Source organism: Cavia porcellus, unplaced genomic scaffold (genome assembly GCF_034190915.1).
Source record: "Cavia porcellus strain 051 isolate PalLab524CR breed Dunkin Hartley unplaced genomic scaffold, mCavPor4.1 scaffold_36, whole genome shotgun sequence".
Lineage (NCBI taxonomy): Eukaryota > Metazoa > Chordata > Mammalia > Rodentia > Caviidae > Cavia > Cavia porcellus.
Genome location: NW_026947519.1, coordinates 3,021,285 through 3,046,176, shown reverse-complemented (window position 1 = coordinate 3,046,176; position 24,892 = coordinate 3,021,285).

Below are 24,892 nucleotides of genomic sequence, written 5' to 3'. Positions count from 1 at the left end.
ATGTGATTTCCATGGCAATACCCAGTGTTCTCAATACTCAGTTCTCCTCCTATAAAAATGTATCCTAGATCCTGGGGTCTAGCTCACAATGCTGCTCAGCCAATTATTTCCCAGTTTTTTTGCCAAGCAATTATAAGCTTCCTGATTTGTGTTCACTGTTGGGACCCAAATCTACAGTTTTACAGCTCACACAAGCACAGCCATTTCATCCATGCAATATTGTCCTTACTCTCCCTAGGTGGTGTCCAAAAATTCTTTCAAGTTGTCCTGATTAAATGAACATGCCATATTTTATGAAGTGTAGGAATATTATTGGAGACTTTTTTGCTCTTTTATCATGCCCAAGTGTCCCGAATTTGCACCCACATTCCTCGGATTTCTTTCAAACTGACTGATAGAAAAACTTTCATGATGGAGAATGGAAATCCCACATTAACAAGGTTTTGGCTGGGTTTTTAATGGCTTACACAGTAAGCCTGAAAGCCCTACACACAGTCTGTCCTGGACTATTGCCTCCACGGTAGTAGTATCAGTTGACCCTGAAACCAGCAAAAACTGAAAAATCCCCTAAGTGAAAGAGATCCCCGTGAGTGCCTGAATATTTGGAGTCCCTACTTCATTGTTCCAGGTTTCTTATCGTTCACATTTTGCAGAGCTCATTTTATAGGAGGTTTGAAGCTATGCCAGCAGAACAATACCCATGCTAGCCATGAGGTCCTGGCTCAAACCTTAAGCCAAGAATATCTCAGAGAGCCCATGGTCACAGTTTTCCTCAAACTTCAATGTGCCCAGGTGGAATAAAAATACAAATTACCCTTCCTCTCAGTGCCTCAAATATGTTCTTGAGGTATGCAATATTTTGTCTCCACAACTCATGAAGTAATCCCTATGGCCTATTTCCACCAGGAAAACAACTACTTTGCTCACCCTGCTTCAAACCATACCTGTGTAAGCTCTGAAGTAATCAATTAAGGTGATATACTGCACGATGATAGTTTTTCTCCCATTAATTCCTGAAAGGTTGCCAGATGTTGACCCTTTTATACTGAGCATGGTGTGAAGCTAAACATCTTTTTAACAAAATTTGAAATGTTTTATCTTTTATCTTTCCAGTGGATGTTCCTGCAGGATATTCATTTCTTGTGAGGAGAAGTTTGAACACTGGACACCAAATACTTTTTGTGACTACTCTGAGTTCCTGGCCAAATATTTTTGTGCCTACAAAATTTTTGGTTTCCTGTGTTCTGTGCTAACCTAGTACTCATTTAACTGCATCTTTATGCCTGCTGCCAATGTCACTCTTGGCTGCACAATGGAAATTTCAACTCCATTGGGTGTGTTCAATCCTTTCTTGTAATTCCAGTTTCTCCAAAGCTCTGCTTCAGAGGTGACCCAATTCCATTGTTGAGAGACCTACTGCCTTTCATTCACTTCAGCTTTTCCAAAGTTTTGAATACTAGGTGACTGTCAAGCATTACTCTTGTCACGAAACAGCACACTTCCCTTGGAGTTTCTTAGTGTTACTCCAACATGTGTCTTCTGACTTTCATGCAGTGAGAAAATTTTTCTGTCCCCCTCTCAGTGCTCTAATTGGGAAGGAAAGCCAACAGACACAGGATGGGGTTTCAAGCAGGGTTAAGAAAGTATAGATTTCCCTGATGCCATGTGCAGGTTGACCTCACAAAGTAACAGAAATTCCTACCAAATATTAGTGAAAACCTTCCCCAAAGAGAGTTGGACATGAATAATCTCAAGGTCCTGTCAATTTGCTTGAAGCTACATAGGCTCTGAAGGAATGTTTGGCTTCTAACCTATCAAAGGAACCTCCTATCTCCAAGATAAGACACTCCTGCCACTGCAAAACATTGTAAAGTAATCACCTCCATGAGAAAAGGAAAGCAGAAATGCACAGTGTGTCCAATTTAAAGCACACAATTGCCCAACAGTCCATTGTCAAAACCATACAAGTGGGTGCAGGTGCAGATGCTGCATTCTGCATCCTAGAGGCTGATACTTTATGTCCCCCATATCTACTCAGTTCCCTTCCATGTCCCCATTCAATCAGGCCTCTGTACTCATTCCTCATCATGTCCATATGACCTGTATCCTTGGACATTTTTCACCTGGAATACAGGTATCCATTGACACTTTCTAGAAAGTTAAGCCACACCCTTGGCTCTTGGACTTGTATATCATCCCAAGAAAAATGGAAATCCCTGGGTAAGGGCAGCCAAGATAAAATCCTGAAGCACACACAAGGCTGATTGATCATTTGTGTCATTTCACATATCTTCTATGAATGTCTGGGAAATGCCATTGAGATCCCTTCATGAGCTGTGGAGTCAAAACATTTCATTGCTCGAAGACATCTCTGGATCATTGAGAAAAAGTGTGATTTGTATCAGTTTCTGAGGTTTTTCTCTTCAACCCAGATACATTTGAAGTTCGGTAAAACTTACTGACCACGGGCTTTTGGAAAATTTTCTGGCTTATGTATTTAGCCAGGACCTCATGGCTTGTGTGTGCAGTATTCAGCTGGCATAGCTTCAGACCTCTTTAAATGGGATGATGTGATATATAAACCACAGAAAACCATGAAGGATTAAGCAGGGACTCCAAATATTCATGCAATGCTGGGGTTCTCCTTTGCTTAAGACTTCTCCAGTGGTTACTGTCTAGGAGCTAACCGATATTACTGTGGAGGCTGTGTGTAGGGTTTTCAGACTTATAGCCCAAACCATCCAAAACTGAGTCAAAGCCCAGTAAGTGTGGGATTTGCAATCTTCCTCATTACTGTTTGGCTCTGCTGCAGTTTGAAAAAACTCACTGGTCTGTAAGAATCAAGTTTAGAGCCCTTAGACATCAGGATAAAGCAACAAAGTATCCAATAATTTTGCTGCACTTCACAAAATATGTCCTGTCCTTTTGATCAGCACAACTGAAATGGAAATTTGGACACAACATAGGAAGCCTAAGAAAAATTCTCCATAGCTGGAATTGCTGTGATTGTCTTGGGTGGAAAGTTGCAGAGCTGTCTCCCAAGAGTGGACACACAACAAAGGCTTATGGTTTCCAGGCAAACAATGGGTGGTGACTGACTGAGCAGCATTATGAGCTAGACCACAGGATCTAGGATATATATATGCAGAAGGAGACCTGAGTCAGAATTCTGGGCATTGTCATGGATATCTTAGTTGCACTAAGAAACTTGAAGCCAAGATTTCAAAAGGATGGCTTTTCACAGGCCCGATATCCAACAGTATATATTCTGAAGGCTTCATTGCTTAAAGATTGCAGATGGACTTGCTTGCAAGTCTGCCCATTGATACAGTGCCAATAGGACATGAAATATCCCAGGCCCTGGCAGAAGATTTCTGCAATAAACTTTCGTTGAGAATCTGTTTTGCATTTCATGTGTCTGTCAGTTGGTTGAGTCCTTTTCCCTCACCTGTCAGTGAAACTTTGTTGGCCTCATGCACAAACATTAGAAGAACTGTTTGTGAAGTTTCACATTAGCAATACTGTTGCCAGCACATGGGACTTGAATTTGGAGATGGTGAATAAAGTTGAACTTCAAGGGCAGTCATCCTAAAACAATTAAACTAACCATAAGCATGTTGTCAGCATGTTTAACAGGAGAATATGTGTGCAAATATGAAGGAAGTTGGATATCAGTACTCAGAACAGAACAAAATAAACATGGAAGAGAGGAAAGATCAAGAAAAGAACACAGGAAAAGAGGGAGAGCCAGTCAAACTGATGTAAAAAAATTTGAGGATGAAAGGGACATTAAAATTTCATGAAGATTGTATAACAGTATTGAAGAGAATATCTCATGTTTGTTGTCACATGTATAGGCTCCTACCTTGGACAACAGAGCACAATGCAGGAGATCATCAAGTAACCTAGTTTGAAGACATATTAACACAAAATAAAACAACCAAAAACTAGAGTATCCAAATTCTTAGACTGCAGTTTTGGGAATTGTACAAGGTATAAAGCCTAGATCATTTCTATTGTGTGACAGATCCACAAATCATAATGTTCCTTGATAGATTCTTGGATTATTGTTTTGACAGTCCCTGAGATAGAGAGTTTGAAAGTGGCAGACCTTAGAATAAAAATCTTTCCTAAGTATGAAAACCATTTGTTTTTAGAAAAGCAGTGAAACACTTTGGTTTTAAATTTTTGGACTTTGTTGTTTGGTTGTTTTTTTCTAATTTCTTCCTGCTTTCTAACTTTCACATTGTGAGACACACAAGTTCACACTCCCATTTTTGGAGGAGTTCCCCTACAGCTCTGAAGGTATTAATTACGGTGATATAAAACATGAAAATATGTTTTCATCCATTAAAACCTGAAAGGTTGCCAAATTCTGACACTTTTTAAGACAAGTACATTGTTGTGCAAAACAACCTTTTATCAGAAATTTGGAATGCTTTATGATTTATCTTTCCAGTCATTGGTCCTGTGGGAAGTTGCTTTCATGTGAGTGGAAGTTTGACCACCTTGACACCAAATACTGTTTCTGACTATGCTGAGCTCCAGGACAATTATCTTTCTTCCTTCAAAGTTTTTGTTTCCCTGGGATGTGTGATAACCTGTTGCTCATTCAATCACATCTTCAGTTCAGCAGTCAAATGCCTCTTTGAGATGGATAATGGAAATTTGAATTCCTTATGCAGTGTTCAATCCTCCCTTGTAATTCTTGATTCCACAAATCTCTGCTTCAGAGGCCAGCCTTTTCCATTGTGGAGAGATCCATTGTCTTTTCATCACTTTCACCTTTTCTAAGGTTTTGAGTAACTAGGTGTTTTCCCAGCCTTGCTGTTGTCAAGAGACAGCACACTTCTCTGAAGTTTCAAAGTGTTACTGTCATGGTGTTCCTTCTAAATTGGGAACTGAGAAAAAGTTACTGTCCCCTTCTCAGTGTTCTACTGGGTAAGAATAGCCAACTGACACAAGGTGTGGTTTGAAGCATGGTGAGGAAACCAGAGATTTTCTTGATGTCATGTGCAGGTTGACGTCAACATGTAATAAAAATTCCTACCAAACAGCAGAGAATAGCTTCCCCAAGAGAGATGGATATGAAAAATCTCCAGGTTGGGTCAGTTTCCTGCAAACTCTATGTGCTCTTGAAAAATTTTTGTTATCTATCCTATCAAGGGGACAACCTGTCTCCAAGGTCTGACACTCCTGCCCCTGAAAAACATTGTAATATTCCTCCTCTATGAAAAAAAGTATTTTAATCTATATAAAACCCCTTAATGAGTCTACTGGAGGCAAGTGAAAAACCAAGGGTAACTCTATGAGCAGAACAGGATGTCTTCCTAATCTAATCTTGTTTATTTGTAGGATAACTTGTCTGTTTGCAGGACAACTTGGTTTGCTGCATGGTATGCCTTCCCCAGAGCATTTTTGTCTAATCTAAAGTTAATTGTTAGCCCAACCTTACATGAACCTTGCTCTACCCAAGAAAGGTAACCGCCATGTTCCTGTTCTGAGGTACATTACACAAACTCCCCCTGTGTTGTGAGACCAGCAGATGTTTTTGGTTTTAAAGGATAAAAACCCTGTCCTTTAGCTTTTAGGTGTGCAATCTTCCATACTGGCTACTGAAATTTGCATCACAAGGTCTGTGCTTTAATAAATAACATTTTTCATTCCAAATTACATTCTCTGGCTTTTTCATACCTCGGGAAGTGGACCACCTCTTTTGGCAGTTCATCTAGGGTGGAATAAGAACCCACTGACTCAATTCCTGAGGACTGATTCCCTAAGGGTAAGTAACAGAGACTCCCATTTGATTCAAAGTTGTACCTTGAAGTCTTTTATTCTGTTTAGGAATGGAGGCCCTCATTCTTGGGAGATCAGAACTTTGTTAGGAATCCTAGACCTTTCATTTTGGAGTCTCTTGACTCATTTCAATCTTGGATCTCAGGAGGGCTGCACTTCAATGCTTGGTAATGCATTATCCTTTCATTAGATAGCCATCTGTGGGAGGCCTGGATTAAAGTCTCAAGCCAGTGAGAGGTTACCACAGTGACCTTCTCACCAAAGGTAAACATTTTAGTTTCCTTTATCACCATACCCACCACAGTAATGATCCCTAAGCATGGTGGCCAACCAGTAGGCATCACATCCAGCCTCTTGGAGAGATAGTTTATTTGTCTCTGCCAGTTAATGGGTTATTACTCTATTTGCAATCCCTCTCAACTCGGCTGTTTTCAATTCCTTGCCAGCCCTGAATCCAGGCACACCTCTACTAGATGAGAATCCATCAGACCCATACTGATGTTGCACCTTGACTAACATCTACCTGAGCCTTTAATCTGACCTGACAGACCAACTTCTAGAAGGGGAACAATCATTCTTCTCAGATGGTAGCAACTGCATGTACCAAATGTAACTGAGTTGCAGGGGTGACTGTGACCTCTGAGACCCAAATTTTGTGGACACAGAGGCTGGACTCAGGCACTTATGCTCAGTGAGCTGAAATCATCACTTTGACAGAAGCCTTAAAATAGGCTGAAGGTAAGCAGATTAACATCTACACTGATTGCCTACATGCTTTTGCTACCACTCATGTACAGTGGGTAGTTTATCAGGAGAGAGGTCTATTGACCTCAGCAGGAGATAAAGTAAAAATGCACCCTAAATATTGGACCTGCTAGCCCTCATTTGGTTACCTGAGAAAGTGGCCATCATACTTTGCAAGGCCTATCAAAAAGAAGATGATCCCATTATGAGGGGCAACAATTTGGTTAATATGGCACCCAAAGAAACTGGTAATATCATTGGGGTCTGAAGATGGAGATATACAGGAAGCAAATCCTAACCTCTTGCTGATGTCTCCAATGTTGTTAGAACCTATATATACACAAAAGTACCTCCACTTAGCTACCGAGCTTCAGGTGAAGCCCAATATTCAAGGAGGCTGGTATCAGTTACAAGATAAGAGAATCTTGCTGCCTGAGGTCTTCGGATGAGGGTCCATTCAGCAAGCTCATCAATCCACTCATTTGGGAAGAGGAAAAGTAGCTGAACCAATTTGAGACTGATTCTTTATACCCTAACTGTCCAGATCAACAGTGGTTTCCAGATCAAAATATCCTCTATGACAATTAGTTAACCCAAAATGACAGCTTCACATCGAAACTACTCCTTTTGGGGGAATTTCCTCAGGACAACATTGGGAAATAGGCTTTATTGAAATGAAGAAGCTGGGTCTCCAGGGACACAAATAGCTGCTAGTGATGGTTGTTACCTTCACTGGGTGGGTAGAGGCATTTCCCACCAGGTCAGAATCAGCTCTCACAGTGGTTAAAAGCTGTTATATGATACCATTTATTATTTTAGCCTACACTTATCTATGGGGTCTGATAATGGCCTGGCTTTCCTGGCCCAGATAACTCAAAAAGTAACCCAGGTCTCAGAGATTGATAGGAATCTTCATTGTGTGTACCAACCTCAAACCTTAGGGCAAGTAGAGAGGATAAATCAGACATATTGATTCATATTTTGTAATGTCTTGCTAGTCTCTTTTAACCAACAATAATTGGGTGAGCCTCCTTCCTTTTTCCCTTCTGTGGACCCCATATACTCCTTATGTTTCTGGTATATCCAGGATTAAATGAAAGGTTGTTAGAAAGAGAAAACCTAGAAGAGGAGCTCAAGGGTGGATGGAGCAAATTTTCAGATTCTCACCATGGGTCACTAGCTTAATTGTAACCCTGGCAGGATCCCTTATACTGACTTTATTAATAGTAACTATAGGACCATGCATAGTCAACAGATTGACCTCCTATATGCATCAGCGAGTACAGGGCATAAAACTGATGGTGCTTTGCCACACAGATATGAAATGGAGCCAGTCCACCACACTGAGCAACCTTAGGAACTTCCCCAAAGAATTGTGGAATGACATAAAATCAGATCAGCAGGGAATGTTGTAACCTATATAAAACCCCTCATAAGTCTCCTGGAAGGCAAGAGAAAAATCAATGGTAACACTTAGAGCAGAACAGATGTCTTCTTCATATTTATTGTTTTAAATATAATTCACTTGTTTGCAGGATAACTTGCTTGTTTGCATTATGTGTCTTTCCCAGAGGATGTTTGCCTAATCTAAACTTGATTGAAAGCTCAAAACTTGCCTGAAATTTGCTCTACCAGAGAAAAGTAACTGCTCTATCCCTGTTCTATAGTGCACCATGAAAACTAACCCTGCATTGTGAGACCAGAAGATGTTTGGGGTTTTGAAGCATAAAAAACTCACCCATTAATTGTTAGGCACACAGTATTCCATATTGCCTACTAAAGGCTGTGTGACAAGCCTTGTTCCTTAATAAATAAATTTTTTCACTCCAAATTTCTTTACAAATTAATTCCAAATTATTTTGCATAAGTGAGTTGGAAAGCTGCAGATTTGGGTCCCAGCAGTTGTGGTCGCCTGTAAAACACACTAGGAGGTGATTGGCTGAGCAGCATTGTGAGTTACACTCAAGGTTCTAGGATACATGTGACATGTGAGCAGGAAGAGATCTGAGACAGAATGCTAGGCATTTCCAAGGAGATCTTAGTTGCACAGAGGAAAGTAAAGGGCAAGATTTCAAAAGGCAGTTGTGTAAGGGTAGGTATTCAACAGGATTTTATCTGAAGGCTTCATTACTGAAAGGTTGTAGATAGAAATGCCTGCAAATCTGCCCATCAATTCAGTGCCAATGGGACATAGAAATCACAGGACCTGGCAGTAATCTCTGCAAAGTCTTCCCTTGAGGATTTTTTTTTCACTTGAGTTGTTGTTCATTTGGCTGAGTCCTCTTCCAAAATTTCATCAGTGAAATCTTGTTGGCCTAATGACCATACAGTAAAAGAACTGGCTCTGAAATTTCTCAAACACAAAAGCACTGCAAGCAAATGTTGTTTGAAACTGGGGATGAAACTAAGTTACAAGGGCAGCCATTCAAAAACAATGAAACTACTCTTGAGAATGATTTTAGCATATTTAACAAGTGAATTTGTGTGGGAATTTGCATGAGGTTGGGTATCAGTACTCAGAACAGAACTAATCAAAATTGAAGAGAGGATAGACCAAGGAAAGATCAGAGAAAAAAAGGGCAAGCCAGTCAATCTGATGTAAAAATCTTTGAGGATGAAAGTAGAATTAAAATTTCTTGATGATTTGACCAGGGAATTGAAGTGAAATTGTCATGATTGTTGTCACATGTGTAATCTCCTGCCTTAGCCAGGAGATTACAAGACATGAGATCATCAATTTACTATATTGGAATACACAATAGCACTGAATAAAACACCCAAAAACCAATGTATTCATTTCCTTAAACAACACTTTTTGGGATTGTACAATGTATAAAGCCTAGAGCATTTCTATTGTGTCATGGTTCCACAAATCAGAGTGTACCTGAAAGGCTCTTTGGAATATTATTTTGAGAGTCCCTGAGATAGAGAATCTAGAGTCAGCAGAACTCAGAATAAAAATTTTTCCTAGATATTAATTCCAGGAGTTTTTAGAAAACAGGGAAACATTAGTTTTCACTTTTTGGACTTTATTGGTTGATTTGTTTTTCTAATTGCTTCTGGGTTTCTAACGTTAAATTTATTAGACAGACAAATCCACACTCTCATATATGAGGGTTTTCTCCTAGAGATCTGAAGTATCAATCAAGTTGATATAATACATAATAATAGTTTTTATCCCATTGAATCTTGAAAAGCAGCTAGATATTGACACATTTAAGCTAAGCATGTTGCATAGCTAACAACTTTTTATCAAACTGTTGGACTGTTTTAAATTTTATCTATCCTGTAGAAGATGCTGCTGGAAGGAGATTTCTTGTAAGGGTATATTTTGACCATAATGACACAAAATACTGTTGGTGACTACTCTGAACTCCTTAGGAAATATCTTTCACCCTACAAAATTTTCGGTTCCCTGTGATCTGTGCTAATGTGTTGCTCATTTAATATCACCTTCAGGCCTGCAGTAATGCCTTTTTTGTCTGGACAATGGACATTTCAACTCATTTGAGGTTGTTCAATACTCACTTGTAATTTCCTCCAAATCTCTGCATCACAGGTGACCCAATTCCATTGTGTGAAGACCTACTGCCTTTTCCTTACTTTCAGCTTTTCCAAGGTTTTGAGTACCTAGCAGTTTTCCCAGCCTTGCTGCTGACAAGAGACAGCAGACTTCCCTTGGAGTTTTTCAGTGTTACTCCAAAGTGGGTCCTCTGAATTTCAAGAAGTGGGAAAATGTTTCTGTCCCCCTTTCAGTGTTCTACTGTGGAAGGCAAGATAAGTGACACAGAGCAGGTTTTCAAGCAGAATGGGGAAAGTAGAGATTTCCCTGATGCCATTTAAAGTTTTGATTGTCCCCCCCCCCAAAAAAAAAAAAGTACTAAGAACTAAGGAGTAATAAAATCCAAAATGTGTAAATTTTGTTGTAAAAAAGAGAGGGAGGAAAAAAAAAAGAGCTCTAACGGATATAACAGCAAGTGTGTTTAGGGGTGTTAAACAGCTGACTATATTAATGTTTTGGATCATTGAACACAGCTGTTTGCAGTCTCTCTGTTTGAATGTCTACTTTGTATTCTTTGATACTGTGATTTGAGCAACTATTTCCAAGATGATAATATGTAATCTATTAACAGGTGATTTCTTACTGTTATTTTTTTTTTGTAGTTCTGTATTATGTGTAACCTTACACTGCTTTGTTTTGTTTTGTGTTTTTCTCTTTTTCCTCTTAAATAAAAAAATAAAGTTTTGATTCACAAAGTAACAGGCATCCCTTTCAAATAGTAGAGAAATAATTTCCCAAAGAGAGATACATGGAAAATCTCAATGTCATCAGTTTGCTTAAAACTCCATGGGCTGTTTAGTAATTTTTGGCTTCTAACCTATCAAGGGGGCCCTGTAACTCCTAGGTAAGGTAGTTCTGCCACTGACAAATGTTCTAATTTTCTCTCCTCTAGGTGAAAAATAAGTGTAGACACACAGCTGGGTCTGATACAAAGCTCACAGTTGCCCACAATAGCCACTCAGCTGCCTTCCACGTCCACATTAACTCAGACCCTTGCACTCATTCCTTATCCTGTCCATATGGCCCAGTGTCCTTGGATATTTTTCACCTTGGGAATAGTCACCCATGACACACACTAGGAAACCAATCCACCTTCTTGCCTGTGGGCGTCGCATCTTATCTGAAGAGAAATGGAAAGACCTTGGCAAGAGCAGCCAAGATAAAAGAGGGTCATATGAGTAAACCTGATGTACACGTCTGCAGATTGATCATTTGTGTAATTTCACATGTCTTTTAAGCATATCTGGTCATAGACTATTGGGAAAGCTTCAGGAGTTGTGCTGTTAAATTATGACATACTTCAAAGAAATATCTGGGGCATTGAGAGGAAGAGGGATTTGAATCCCTCTTCAAAGGTTTTCTCTACCTCCTGGATATATTTGAATTTTGTGATAATCTGCAGGTCACTGAATCTCTGGGATGTTGCTGGCTTATATACTGAATCAGGACCTCATGGCTAGTGTGTGCAGTGCTCAGCTGGCATAGCTCCAGTCCTCCTCTAAATTGAGCTGTACAAAATATGAAGCAAAAGAAACCAGTAAAAATGAAGCAGGGACTCCATTCATTGATGTAACATTGGGGTCCTCCTTCACTTAGGGAATTTTCCAGTGGTTGATGGGTTTCAGTGCCAACTGATAATGACATGGAGGCAACAGTCCAGGACAGATTGTGTTTAGGGCTTTCAATCTTAGAGTCAAAGCTTTCAAAAACTGAGCCAAAGCTAATCATTGTGGGATTTCCAGTCTTCTTCTTGGAAGATTTTGTCTCCATCTGTTTGAAAGAAAGCAGCATTCTGTAGGAATCAAGTTTAGGCCAATTAGACATCAAGACCGAGCAAGAAAGTCTCCAATAATTATTCTATACTTCACAAAATATGTCAATTTCCTTTGATCAGGACAACTGGAAAGAAAATTAGTACCCAACCTAGTGATATTAAGGAAAATGATGCATGGGTGGAATGGCTGTGGTTGTGAGAGTTTAAAAGCTGCAGATTTGGGCCCTAACTGTGTACACAAATCAGAAAGCTTGTGGTTGCCTAGTAACCAAACTGGGTGGTGATTGGCTGAGCAGCATTGTGAATAGACTGCAGGTTCTAGGATGTATGTTTGCAGGAGGAGACCTGTGTCACAATGATGGGCGTTGCCATGCAGATCTTAGTTGCACAGAAGAACTTGCAGGGAAAGATTTCAAAAGGGTGTATTTTAAGATGCCTGGTATTCAAAAGGCTTTTATCTGAATTCTTCACTGCTGAAAGTTTGTGGATGCAAAAGCCTGCAAATTGGCCCTATGCATACAGTGCCAATGGGACATGAAATATTTCAAGACCTAGCAGGTAACCTCTGCAATGACCTTGAGGATTTCTTTTCCACTTTAGATATCTGTCATTTGGCTGAATCCTCTTTCATAAACTCTTCAGTGTTATCAAACATTTGAGAGAAGTTTTCAAAATAGGTGTTGATGATCTTGTGTATTTCTATAGAGTGTGTAGTGATTTCACCTTTTTCATTTCTTATTGCATGAATGTGAGCTTTTTCTTCCTTTTTAAAAATAAGGTTGGCTAGGGGCTTATCAATTTTATTTATTCTTTCAAAGAACAAACTCTTTGATTCGTTGATTCTTTGTATTGTTTTCTTAGCATTGATTTCTGCTCGGATTTTTACCATTTTCTCTCTTCATTTTGCTTTGGGCTTGACTTGCTCTTCTTTTTCTAGATGTTTGAGTTATATCATCAGGTTATTTATAAGTATTCATTCTATATTCCTGATGTGGGATCTCAGGGCAATAAAATTTCCTCTGAGGACAGCTTTCATTGCATCCCTCAGATTCCGGTATGTTGTATCTGTATTTTCCTTTTATGGTAGGTATTATTTAATTTTTCTTTAATTTCCCCTGTGACCCACTGATTACTCAAGAGTGTGTTATTCAGTTTCCTTGTGTTTGTGGGATTTTTTCAGTATCTTTTATCATTAATTTCTAATTTAATAGCACTATGATCCAATAACATGCAAGGGATGATTTCAACTTTTTGCATTTATTTTAATATGTTTTGTGAGCTAATATATGGAAGATAAAGATCCATGTACTGTTGAGAAGAGTGTGTATTCTGATGTTGTTGGGTGGAACACTCTGTATATGTCTATCATGTCCCTTTGTTCACAGGTATGATTCAGTTCTGTTAATTATTTGCTGATTTTCTGTCTGGCTGATCTGTCCCTTAGTGTCAATGATGTGTTAAATTCTCCTGTTACAATTGTGTTACGGATAATTTGATTTTTCATTTCTGTCAATACTTGTCTTATATAACTGGATGCTCTGGAATTTGGTGTATATATATATATTAAGATAGTTACATCTTCCTTTTTGAGTTTTCCCCTACTGAGTATGTGGTGACCTTCTTTGTCTTCTCTGAACATTGTTGGCTTAAAGTTCACATTGTCTGCAAACAGAATGGCTATTTCTGATTTTTTTTTTTTGATTCCTGTTGCATGAAGTATTGTTTTCCATCTTTGACTTTCAGTCTGTGAGTATCCTTCTGGGTTAAATGTGTTTTCTGTAAACAGCATATTCTTGGATTTTGCTTCTTGATCCATTCTGCCAGTATGTTTCTTTAATTGGTGCTTTGACACCATTTACATTAATGGTTATAACTGTTATATGTTGGTTCATTGTTGACATGTAATCTTTCTGCTGTTGCATTTTTATCTTTCTGTTTTGTTTAATTATCTGCTTTGCTTTAGTGGATTTATTCTTTGTGTATCTTAACTGTCTTTCAATATTTTTGCAGGGTTGCCTTGGTGATCAAGAAGTTCTTCAGCTGTTCTTTGCCATGGAAGTATCTTATTTCACCATTGAATTTGAATGATACTTATTCAGCGTATATCAGTGTAGGTTGGAAATCATTTTGCTTTAAAATCTGGAATACTTCACTCCATGCTGTTCTTGACCTTATTGTTTATGCTGAGAAGTCTGCTGTGATTCTGATAGGTTTTCCTTTATAAGTGATCTGCTTATCTCTCTGACAGCTTTTAATAATCTATTCTTTTGTTGGACTTCTTGGATGGTGTTTAATATATGTCTGGGTGTAGTTTTATTTTGGTTATGACTATTTGGAGTTCTATATGTTTCACTGAACCTGATGTCAGTTTCTGATCTCATGCTTCGGAAATTTTCAACTATTCTCTAAATATCCTTTTGACCTCCTTTATGTTGTCCCCTTTTCATTAATCACTATCAATTTTATGCTGTTTTACTTTGCATCATCTTACAGCTGTGGAATTGTTATTTCCTGATTCTTTTTTTATTTTTAAAAGGTCTTTCCTTTCCTGTTCACTGGGTGAAATCCTGTCTTCAAGGTCTGAAATTCTATCTTTCTTTTCTTTGAGGTGTTTTTTACAGCTTTCAGTGGAGTTTTTATTTCCTGTATATCTCTGTGCATCGGCTTTATGTATTCAGTTTGTTTCTTATATTGCTCATCAAGGGATTATATCTTTTTGTTTAGTTAGTCCAATTTTTACACTTTGTTTTCTTTAGATATGTTCAGCATATGTTTCATTTCTTTTATCATTTCATTGCTCATCAAGGGATTCTAATTTTTGTTTAGTTCCTCCAATTTTTAAACTTCGTTTTCTTTAGATATGTTCAGCATCTCTTTGATTTCTTTTATCGTTTCTTCTTTTACCTGGGAAATTATTTCGAGATTGAATTATTTTAAGTCTTTCTAGTATTGCTTGTTTATTTCAGTAGCTCTTACGCCTGATATAAGAGGTGTATGGCATATATTTCTTCTATATACATTGCTCCTAGTGTTTCTTGAGATGGGCTTGAGGTTTGAGGTTGTAATTTAGTCTTTAATTTTGTCATTTTCCTATATTTCTGTTTTTAAAGTTTCATTCAAAAGATTCCTCAGGGGCTGTTGGAAACCCACTTCTATGTTCACAGCTCCTGGAACCCTGGCTCCCAATTCCCCCAGGCCACTGGGTCTCTGGAATCTGTTACTCACCTGCTTGCTTTGAACTCCACAGTCCCAAACAAGCTGTGCTCTGGGGACAGTGTTTCCTCACCTGCTTGCTTAGAACTCCAAAGTTCTCCAAGAATAGCCAGAACAGGGAGTTGGATGTAGGTTCCTCCAACCCACATAGCTTGTTCACTGCAACTGGGAGGCTCGAGGGTCCCAAACAAGCTTTCCTTGAAGTAGAGTGCACGGGGCACTTACACTTGGATGCCAGGCCTCTAGAACTGGTCATGCCTGCCTGCCTGCTCAGAAATCCACAGTCCTCCAGACCCATGGGGAGGAGGATGCAGGCACACCAGACATGCCCAGCCATTCCACTGCACCCAGAAGGTGTGAGGGTTCCAAACAGGCTGGTCTCTGTAGACAGTGTGTGCCTGACTGCTTGCCTGAAACTCTATAGTTCTTTAAAGTGATCCAAGAAAAGACTAAGGGGTGTGGTACCAGTTTTTGCACTGGACTGACCCACTGTAGCTTGCTACGGTTCTCTGAGAGGAGGAAATAAAGAGAAAAGGTTAGCAAATACATGAAAAGACAGAACAATTTGGAAAGATTAACAAAACCTAGTATTTTCTTTGTCTGGTCTGAGGTTTGCCTACGGTTTAAAAAAAACTGTCAGTACTCTCAGAGCAACCAAGTATACATGTGATCCATCAGGCCCAAGTGTCCTGAAAGGGAAGAGTTAGAACTAAAGACATGACACAAGACAGGACTACACAAAGATACAAAACAAAACCACCTGTTAAAATTAAAACAACCTTTCTCTGGCAAAATGGGCTGGAGCTTCCTGTCAAATTCCAATATCAAATTGGAGGGCATCCCTGCTGGGATCCAAGATCCTAGTGAGTCAAGAGACTCAAAAATAAACTAGGATTCCCAAAAAGGTTCCCACCTCCCAAGGATGAGAGTGTCCCCTCCTAAAAAAAAAAAAAAAAAAAAAAAAAAAAAAAAAAATTAAATCCAATGGAAGCTTCCAGTAGTTACTCTTAGTGAATCAGTCCTCAGGAATTCAGTAGGAGGGATGTTATTCCAGCCCGGATGAGCTACCAATTGTGGTGGTCCCCTGCTTCCTGAGGTATGGAGCCAGAGAAAGTAATATGGAAAGAATAAAGTTATTTATTAAAGCACAGATCTGGTGACACATCCTCCAGTAGCCAATATGGAAGACTGCCAAACTGTCAATTAAAGGGCAGGGTTTTTATCCTGTAAAACCACAAAAATCTGCTGGTCTCACAATGTAGGGAGAGTTTTTGTGGCACACAACAGAACAGTAACAAGGCAGTTCCATTTCTCCGGTAGAGAAAGGTTCAGGTAAGCATTAGACTAACAAGCAAGTTTAGATTGGCAAACTTCCTCTGAGGAAGGCACATCTAGCAAACAAGTAAGTTATCCTGCAAATAAATGAGTTATCCTGCAGACAAAGAATATTCGTTAAGGAAGAAATCCAGTTCTCCTCTTTTACCTTTGATTACCCTCTTGCCTCCCAGAGACTTATGAGGTGGTTTTATTTAGGAGACAATACTCCTTTCCTTTTCTCATGGAGAAGAGAACATTACAATACTTTTCATGGTCAGGAGTGCTTGACCTTGGAGATAGGTTGTCCTCTTGATAGGTTAGAAGCTATAAATTTCTCAAGAGAACATGGAGTTTGCAGTAAAATAACCCAACTGTGAGATTTTTCATGTCCATCTCTCTTGGGGAATACTTTTCTCTACTATTAGGTAGGAATTTGTCTTCGTGGGTCAACCTGCATATGGGATAAGTGAAATCTCTATTTTCCTCACCCTTCATGAAACCACACCATGTGCCAATTGGCAAGCCTTACCCAGTAGAACAATGAAAAGGGGCCAGCAACATTTTCTCTGCTTGAATTTAGAAGCACACCCACTGGAATAATACTTTGAAAATTCAGGGAAGTGTGCTGTCTCTGGAAAATAGCAAAGCAGATGAAAGCTCTAGTTACTCAAAACATTAGAAAATCTGAAAGTCCGAAAAAGGCCATGGGTTTCTCCACAATCATATTGAGTGACCTCTATATTGGAGCTTTGAGGAAACAGAAATTACAAGGGAGTACTGAACACCCCAACATCCCAAATGGAATGCAAATTTCCATTTTCCAGCTCAGAGAGAAATTGACTAAAGGTCAGAAGACATGACTGAATGGGCAACAGGTTAGCATAGATCATAGGGAACCAAAAACCTTGAAGGGAGAAAGATATTTGCCCAAAGGCTCAGAGTAGTCCGAAACAATATTTGCTGCCAAGGTCATCAAAACCTCCCTTTGCAAGAAAGCACCTACCCACAGGGCCACTGATTGGAAAGATAAAAGATAAAATGTTCCAATGTTTGGATAAAAAGGACTTCAGCTCAACATGCACTAGGATAAAAAGTATCAGATCTTGGCAGCCATTAGGTTTTAATGTACAAAAATCCATTATCATGTATTATATCAACTTGATTGATTCCTTCAAAGCTGTAGGAGAATTCCTCCCAAAATGGGAGTGTGGACTTGCCTATCTCAAAAAGTTAAAGTTAGAAAGCCAAAAGCAATTAAAAAAAAAAAAAAAAAACAAAGAAAGAAACTCATAAAAGTGAAAACCAAAGTGTTTCACTGCTTTTCTAAAGCTCATGATATTCTAAGGAAGATTTTTATTCTGAGCTCTGCCATTTCAAGAACCTTTATTTCAGGGACTGTCAAAGCAATATTCCAAAGAACTTGTCAAGGAACATTCTCATTTGTGGATCCATGACACAATAGAAATGCTCTAGGCTTCATACCTGGTACAATCCCCAAAAGTGCTGTCTAAGGAAATGGACACTCTAATTTTTGGGTGATTTTATTCTGGGTTTTGGGATCTTACAATAGTGTTAGTTGATGAAATCCTGCCTTGTGCTCCACTGGCAAAGACAGAAGACTACACACTTGCCAACACATGAGAATTTCACTTCAATACCCTGATCAAATCATCATGAGATTTTCATTTACCTTTCATCCTCCAAGTTTTTTACATCAGATTGACTGGCTATCCCTCTTTCATATGTTCTTTCATTGGTCTTTCCTCTCTTCCATGTTGACTAATTTTTCTGAGTACTGATTTCAAATCTCCTGCATATTCCAAAAATATTCCCCTGTTAAAAATGCTGAAAACATGCTCAGGGGTCATTACATTGTTTAAGGATGACTGCCTTTGAAATTCAACTTCGTTTACAGTCTCTGAATTTAAATCGCATGTTCTTGCAGGGGTTTTCTGGTGAGAAATTTCACAGCCAGTTCTTCTACTGCATAGGCATGAGGCCAGCAAAGCTTCACTGAAGAGGTTAGGTAAGAGGGCACAGCCAAATGACAGAAATCTCAAGTGGAAAACAGATCCATAAGGGAACTTCTTTGCAGAAATCCTCGGCCAGGGCCGGGGATATCACATATCCTACTGCCACTGTGTTTTTGGGCAGATATGCAGGCATATATATCTACAAATGTTAGCAATGAAACCTTCAGAGAAATTCCTGTTGGAATTCCAGGCCTCTGAAAATTCACCCTTTTCCAATCTTGCCCTGAAATTTCCTCTGTGCAAAGAAGATCCCCATGGCAATGCCGAGAATTCTGACTCAGGTCTCCTAATACTAACATTTATCCTAGATCCTGGGGTCTAACTCACAATATTGCTCAGCAAGTCACCAACCAGTGGTTGCCTGGAAACCACAAGCCTCTGATTTGCGTCCTCCCATAAATGGGAGTGTTGACTTGTCTGTCTCACAAAGTCAAACTTAAAAGCTCTAAACACAGTCTGTCTTGAACTTTTTCCTCCAAGGTAGAATCAGTAGGCCCTGAAAGCCAGAAACCACCAGAGATATCCCTAAGTGTAAGAGAACTGCAGCATTGCACAAATACTTGGAGTCACTGCTTCATCTTCCCGGTTTCTGGTTGTTCACATTTTGCAGAGCCCAAATTAGAGGAGGTCCGCAGCTATGCCAGCATAAAATTGCAAGCACTAGCCATGAAGTCCTGGCCCAATACATAAGCCAGGAACATCAAAGGGAGCCCTTGATCATCACAATTTCTCAAACTTCAAGTGTATCAGATTGGAAGAGAGTTCCTTAGAAATGGGATCCAAAGTCCCCTTCCTCTCAGTGCCCGAGATGTGTCTTTGAGGTATGCAATATTTTGTCTACTCTTGAAAGGATCTCAATGGCCTATGACTAGATATTCTTAAAAGACATGTGAAATGACACAACTAAACAGCAGTGTGCATGCATCAGGTTTAGTCATTTGCCCTAGGTTTATACTGGCTTCCCTTGCTCCCTTGCCCAGGGCTCTCCATTTCCCTTTGGATGAAGTACAAGGCCCAAAGGGAAGGGCATGGCTTGGCTTCCTATGGTATGTCAGGTGATGCCCCAGGTGAAAAGGTCCAAGGACACTGGGTCACATGGACAATATGAAAAAAAGAGTACAGGGGTCCAGTTAATGGGGATCTAGAAGGGAGGTGAGTGGCTAGTGGGGACACAAAGCATCAGGCTTGGGCTGTAGAATGTCACATCTGCACCTGAAACCACTTGAATTGTTTTGACAATAGCCTGCTTGGCAATTGTGTGCTCTGAATTGGAGTCAGCTCTGCATGTCTGTTTTCCTTTTCTCATGGAGGAGAGAACATAACAACAGTTTTCTGCTTCCGGAGTGTCTTACTTAAGAGATAGGTAGTTCCCTTGATAGGTTAGAAGGCAAAAATTCCTAAAGAGCCCATGGAGTTTGAAGCAAACTTACATGACCTTGAGATTATTGCATGTCCATCTCTCTTTGGGAAAGCCTTTCTCTACTATTTGTTAAGAATTTCTGTTACTTTGTGAGGTCAACTTGCACATGGCACAAGGGAAATCTCTACTTGCCTCACCATGCTCGAAACCACACCCTATGTGAGTTGGCTTGCCTTCCTCAATAGAAGGGGGGGCAGCAAAATTTTCACACTGCTTGAAATTCAGAGAACCCATTTTGGAGTAACACTGAGAAATTCATAGGGAAGTGTTCTATCCCTTGACAACAGCAAGACTGGTCAAAACCATAGTTACTCAAAGATGTTCAAAAAGCTGAAAGTGAGGAAAAGACAAAGGATCTCTCTGCAGTGGAATAGAGTCCGTTCTGAAACAGAGCTTTGGGGAATCTGAAATCACAAGGGAGAATTTATCACCGCAATGGAGTTGAATTTCAATTTTCCAGTCCAGAGAGACATTGGCTGCCAGCCTGAAGATGTGATTAAATAAGCAATAGGTTAGCACAGATCACAGGAATCCAAAAATATTGGAAGGAGAAAGATATTGGCCAGGTGCACACAATACTCACAAATAGTATTTTTTGTCAATGAGGTCAAAACTTCCCCTCACAAGAAAGCACCTTCCCACAGAATCATGCACTGGAAAGATAAAAGATAAAACATTCCAAAGGTTTGATAAAAAAGTGTTTATCTCCACACCAAGCTCAGATTAAAAGTGTCAAACTCTGGCATCATTTCATGTTTTAATGGGAGAAAAACTATTGGCATGTATTACATCATCTTGAATGATTCCTTCCAGGCTGCAGGAGAGTATCTTTATGAATGTGATTTTGGTCTTGTCTGTCTCACTAAGTTAAAGTTAGAAAATCAAAAGCTATCATAAAAACAAACCAACCAACAAAGTAGAAAAAGTGAAAACTAAAATGTTTCACTGTTTTCTAAAATTACCTGGGATTAATATCTAGGAAAGATTTTTATTTTTATTTTAACAAAATAAACAAAATGGTATAACGGTGCAAATAATACGGAATTTCAAAAAATACAGTAAGAAATCACTAGTTAATAGATTATATATTGTCATCTTAGAAATAGGATAGGAATTTAGGAATAGGATAGGAACTTAGAAAAAGTTATAGGATTAAAGCATACAAAGTGGACATTCAAATAGTGAGACTGCGAACTGTTGTGTTCAATGATTCAACAAAACCTTAGTAATATGTTTATCCATCTTAACACACCTAAACACATTTGCAGTTGTACTCTTTAGAGCACTTTTTTATCCTCTCACTTACAACAACATTTACACATTACTACTCTCATAGTTCTAGTTACTTTATTTGGAAGACAATAAAACAAATTATGACAAAACAAAGCAGTCAGTGGAAACAAAGGATTGACAGCATATGATGTAAAAACAGAATACAAGGTAAGCAACAATGGTTACAGTAATGCCTCTTGCTAAATTATAAAGAATTTCCTATATCAGTAGGTATAATAAAATTGAACAAAACATTACAGAACAAGACCAATAAAACCTAAACATTGGGGACATTACAGGACTTCAAACTCAATGGGTGTTAAAGTGAATCTTATTGCCTTCAAAGTAGTTGCCTTTACTCTCAAACTTGATACTATGAAATAGAATAGAACAGACTAAAATCAGTCAAAACAAGATGGTGGGAGCAATAAAGGGATTCAAGTAATGTTAATATGAAATAAAAAAATTACTAAACTATATCCTGCTAAATTTTGATTTTTTCCTCAATTAAAAATATAAACAAATAAATAGACAATTTTTAAAAAGGGGGAGACTGAGGTCAAAGAGGACATAACAACATAATAATACAGGTCAAAACAACAATTTCAGCAGCCTAGTGTTTCAGCACAAGATAACTGGTTAATAGTTATCTTGGTTAATAGTTATACTATGTTAATAGTAGTTAACATAGTATCTCTTTCCTTGAAATATTAGAGTATAATTTTGTATACTATGGCTTCAAACATATCAAGGCACTGTGAAACCATTCAAGTGGATGGAAGTATTATTGGTAAATATTTTGTTGTCAAGAGAATATTGATGTAAGTGGTGGGAGGTATATACATTGAATAGAAAAACACTCCATAAATCAATCTATGTATATTATGTACATATTAACTATATTTTGGCTAATGGAGATATTTTCTGTGGAAAAATAAGAAAATAAAGAATAAGAAAACTGGACTCAGATCTATAATAGCAGCAGAGTGCATCTGTGTAGATGGGTGCATTTTTAATCATAAAATCAAGCACTGACTTATATGAAGCATTAGATGCTACTTCATTTACAAAAGTTTGTATTTGAGTTCATTTAGTGCCCCATTAAACCACCTGAAAATGTTTCAGGATCCTGGAGATATGGGGCCACGTGTGCATATAGGGTCAGGCCTAATACACCTCAAATGGTACCCGGGACCCAGGAAGACATCTGGTCTAGTGGTGCTGGTTGTGGAGCTGTCATCTCTGGGCCCAGGTTCCTGCTCAGAACTGCCTCCCACCCTTTGTCTTTGGAGGAATCTTGATTTCTGGCCAGACATGGGACCAATAATGCAAGACAGAGTTTATACCCTCAATTGGGGAGGTGATGAGCAAAACTGAGCCTCACTGTCCACTCACTGAAGGGAGGTTCTCTCCCCTATAGGTTGCCTGGTGGAGGTCAGCTACATAGCAGGATGGCAGATGCCTTCAGTGCTAACACTGTCCTAGAAATCCTGGAGCTAAAAGATGTCAAGCAATGCTCTTGATAGGGTGAGTTGTTTAAGATGCTGAGCCCCAGGGCCTTCTGCATGATCCTGTGTCAGCTGCCATCTGGCAGAGAGGCACACAGGTGGCCATGGTAATAAAAGATTCACTACCACGTGACTCCATGCTCCCTTTTCTCAAAACCTTCAAGAGAAAGGCCCACATGCCCCTGGAGTGTGCCCTGGATTTCCAGTACTGCATAGAAAAAAAATCAGCACTGCAATTCTGCTTAGAACTTGGGGAGGTTTTTAAGCAGTTGTCAGGGGTGAGGTGCTACAGCGCCACCATGAAGAGGATCAGAAGCTCAGTCCCACAGCCTGACCCTTGTGTCCTCATGGGGTCAGGCGTGAGCCTCTGGCTAATGCAACAAGACCGAGGACAGAGGGGTCCTCTGAACCAGCAGAGAGACTCAGTTTCTCTTCACTCAGTAATTCAAGAAAGAGATTTACCAACTGCTTGTCTTTTCTGTGACTGCAGTGCACAGGTCAGCAAGCCCCATTTTTTTCTGCCCAGATCCCAGTACTTTTGGCACCAATGGCACGGTCTCCTGGATCCCATCAGTGATTTCTGGAGCCTGATGATATCCCACAGTGGTTACAGTGCATTTGAGGCCACATCACCATCACAGAACTGCACTTGGCGGAAGGCCAGCGGCATAAGATACATCCATGGCCTGTCTCTCCTCTGGCTCCAGCCAGTGGCTGATCCTGCCTCTGGGACCAGGCCCAGTTGAGCAGATGCTGCTGCCTTTGGCCCCTCCCTGTGAGGTGTCCCACTGACCACCCTCCCTAAAGTTGTAACCCCCACCCTTTGTATTTTCCTGGGCTTAAGGCATTCTCCACTTCCTGTTACCTGTCTCCCTGGAGGGTCTGGGACACGGACCATGACTTTGCTCTTCTTTGTATTCACCATGGTCAGTTTTTCACTCAGTAATGTTCCAAGCTCTGGTGACTTGAGAACTTGTGAGAGCTGAGATCATGTCTATAGGCTCTGATGAAGCTTCCGACATGCTTGTATTTTAGGGGGGATAGGGGTTTGGTACCAGGAATCGAACTCCTGAACTAGCTCATGCCAGGCAGGTGATTATGCCACTGATCTAAATCCCTGGCCTTCCTCAGTTTTTCAGTGGGCAGGGCAGGCTGCTCATCCTGTTTTGTAGATCCCCATGTTGGCCTGCTCCCTACTGACCTCTACTGTTACCCACTCTTCTCTGTCCTCACTCCTAGGTTTCTTACATTTCAGTCTGTCTCTGCTGGCACCTGTCAAAAGTATTCATACTGTGACACAGTCCATGTCTCAAGCCAGCCACCTTGTTCTAAGTCAGGCCCTGCCTACTGCTCTTCCCTGGTCCTAACTGTGGCCAGCAAATCATCCCACATTGTGCTGCCCTGCCTACAACATGCTTCCCCCAGACAGCTGCTCAGATGACAGGACAGCAGCACTGCCCCTACCAGGCCTCTGTCTGGTGCTCCCTGTACTTCCTTCAGTGACTCTTGACTACCCTTATCCCTGCAGACCTCCACACCAGTGGCTTGAGGACCCTTACTCTTCAGCCTCACATTTGTTTTGTATCCATGGCAAAGCAGCTCCTTCCAACAACTCATTCCCTTGACTTAGGGGGTCTATGATCCCTTCTCTCTCTCTGCCCAGGGCAGCTGGCTGGTCCACCCCATATACTTAAACCCATGAATTCTTTATCAACTGAGTTATACACTGTTCTTCTCTTTAAAATTTACATTTTTTAGATGACCTCACCAAGTTGTCCAGGCAGGAGTTGTATTTGGGATCCTCCTGTTTCAGCCTTTGAGAGCCTTGATTTCAGGCTAGAGTCACCATGTATGGCTGAACTACAAACATCACACAGCTTTCTACCTTGTGGATTCAATTTTGTTCCTTTAGAGATGCAATCCTCCAACTTATCAGTTACTAGAGTCCAGGGCAAAGTCCTGGTGACAGAGGCTTGCTTGAATGAAAAGGTCTTTATTTGCCATCTTTCTGAGGGACTTTAAGGGAAGTCTGACTTCACAGTTTGGAGACATTATGCCTCACATCCTAGAACTGTTTTATTGCTCTTTCTTATCCAGCATTTCCTGATAATGACCTCATTTCTTCTTAAATGGCTTAGTCTTTTTTTCCTGGAAAATTAAATGACTATCTCTTGACCCACAGATTTTAGGATAGCTTATTGAATATATCTAAATATAGTTCTTTCAACACTTTTTACTTCTTATTCTGGTAAT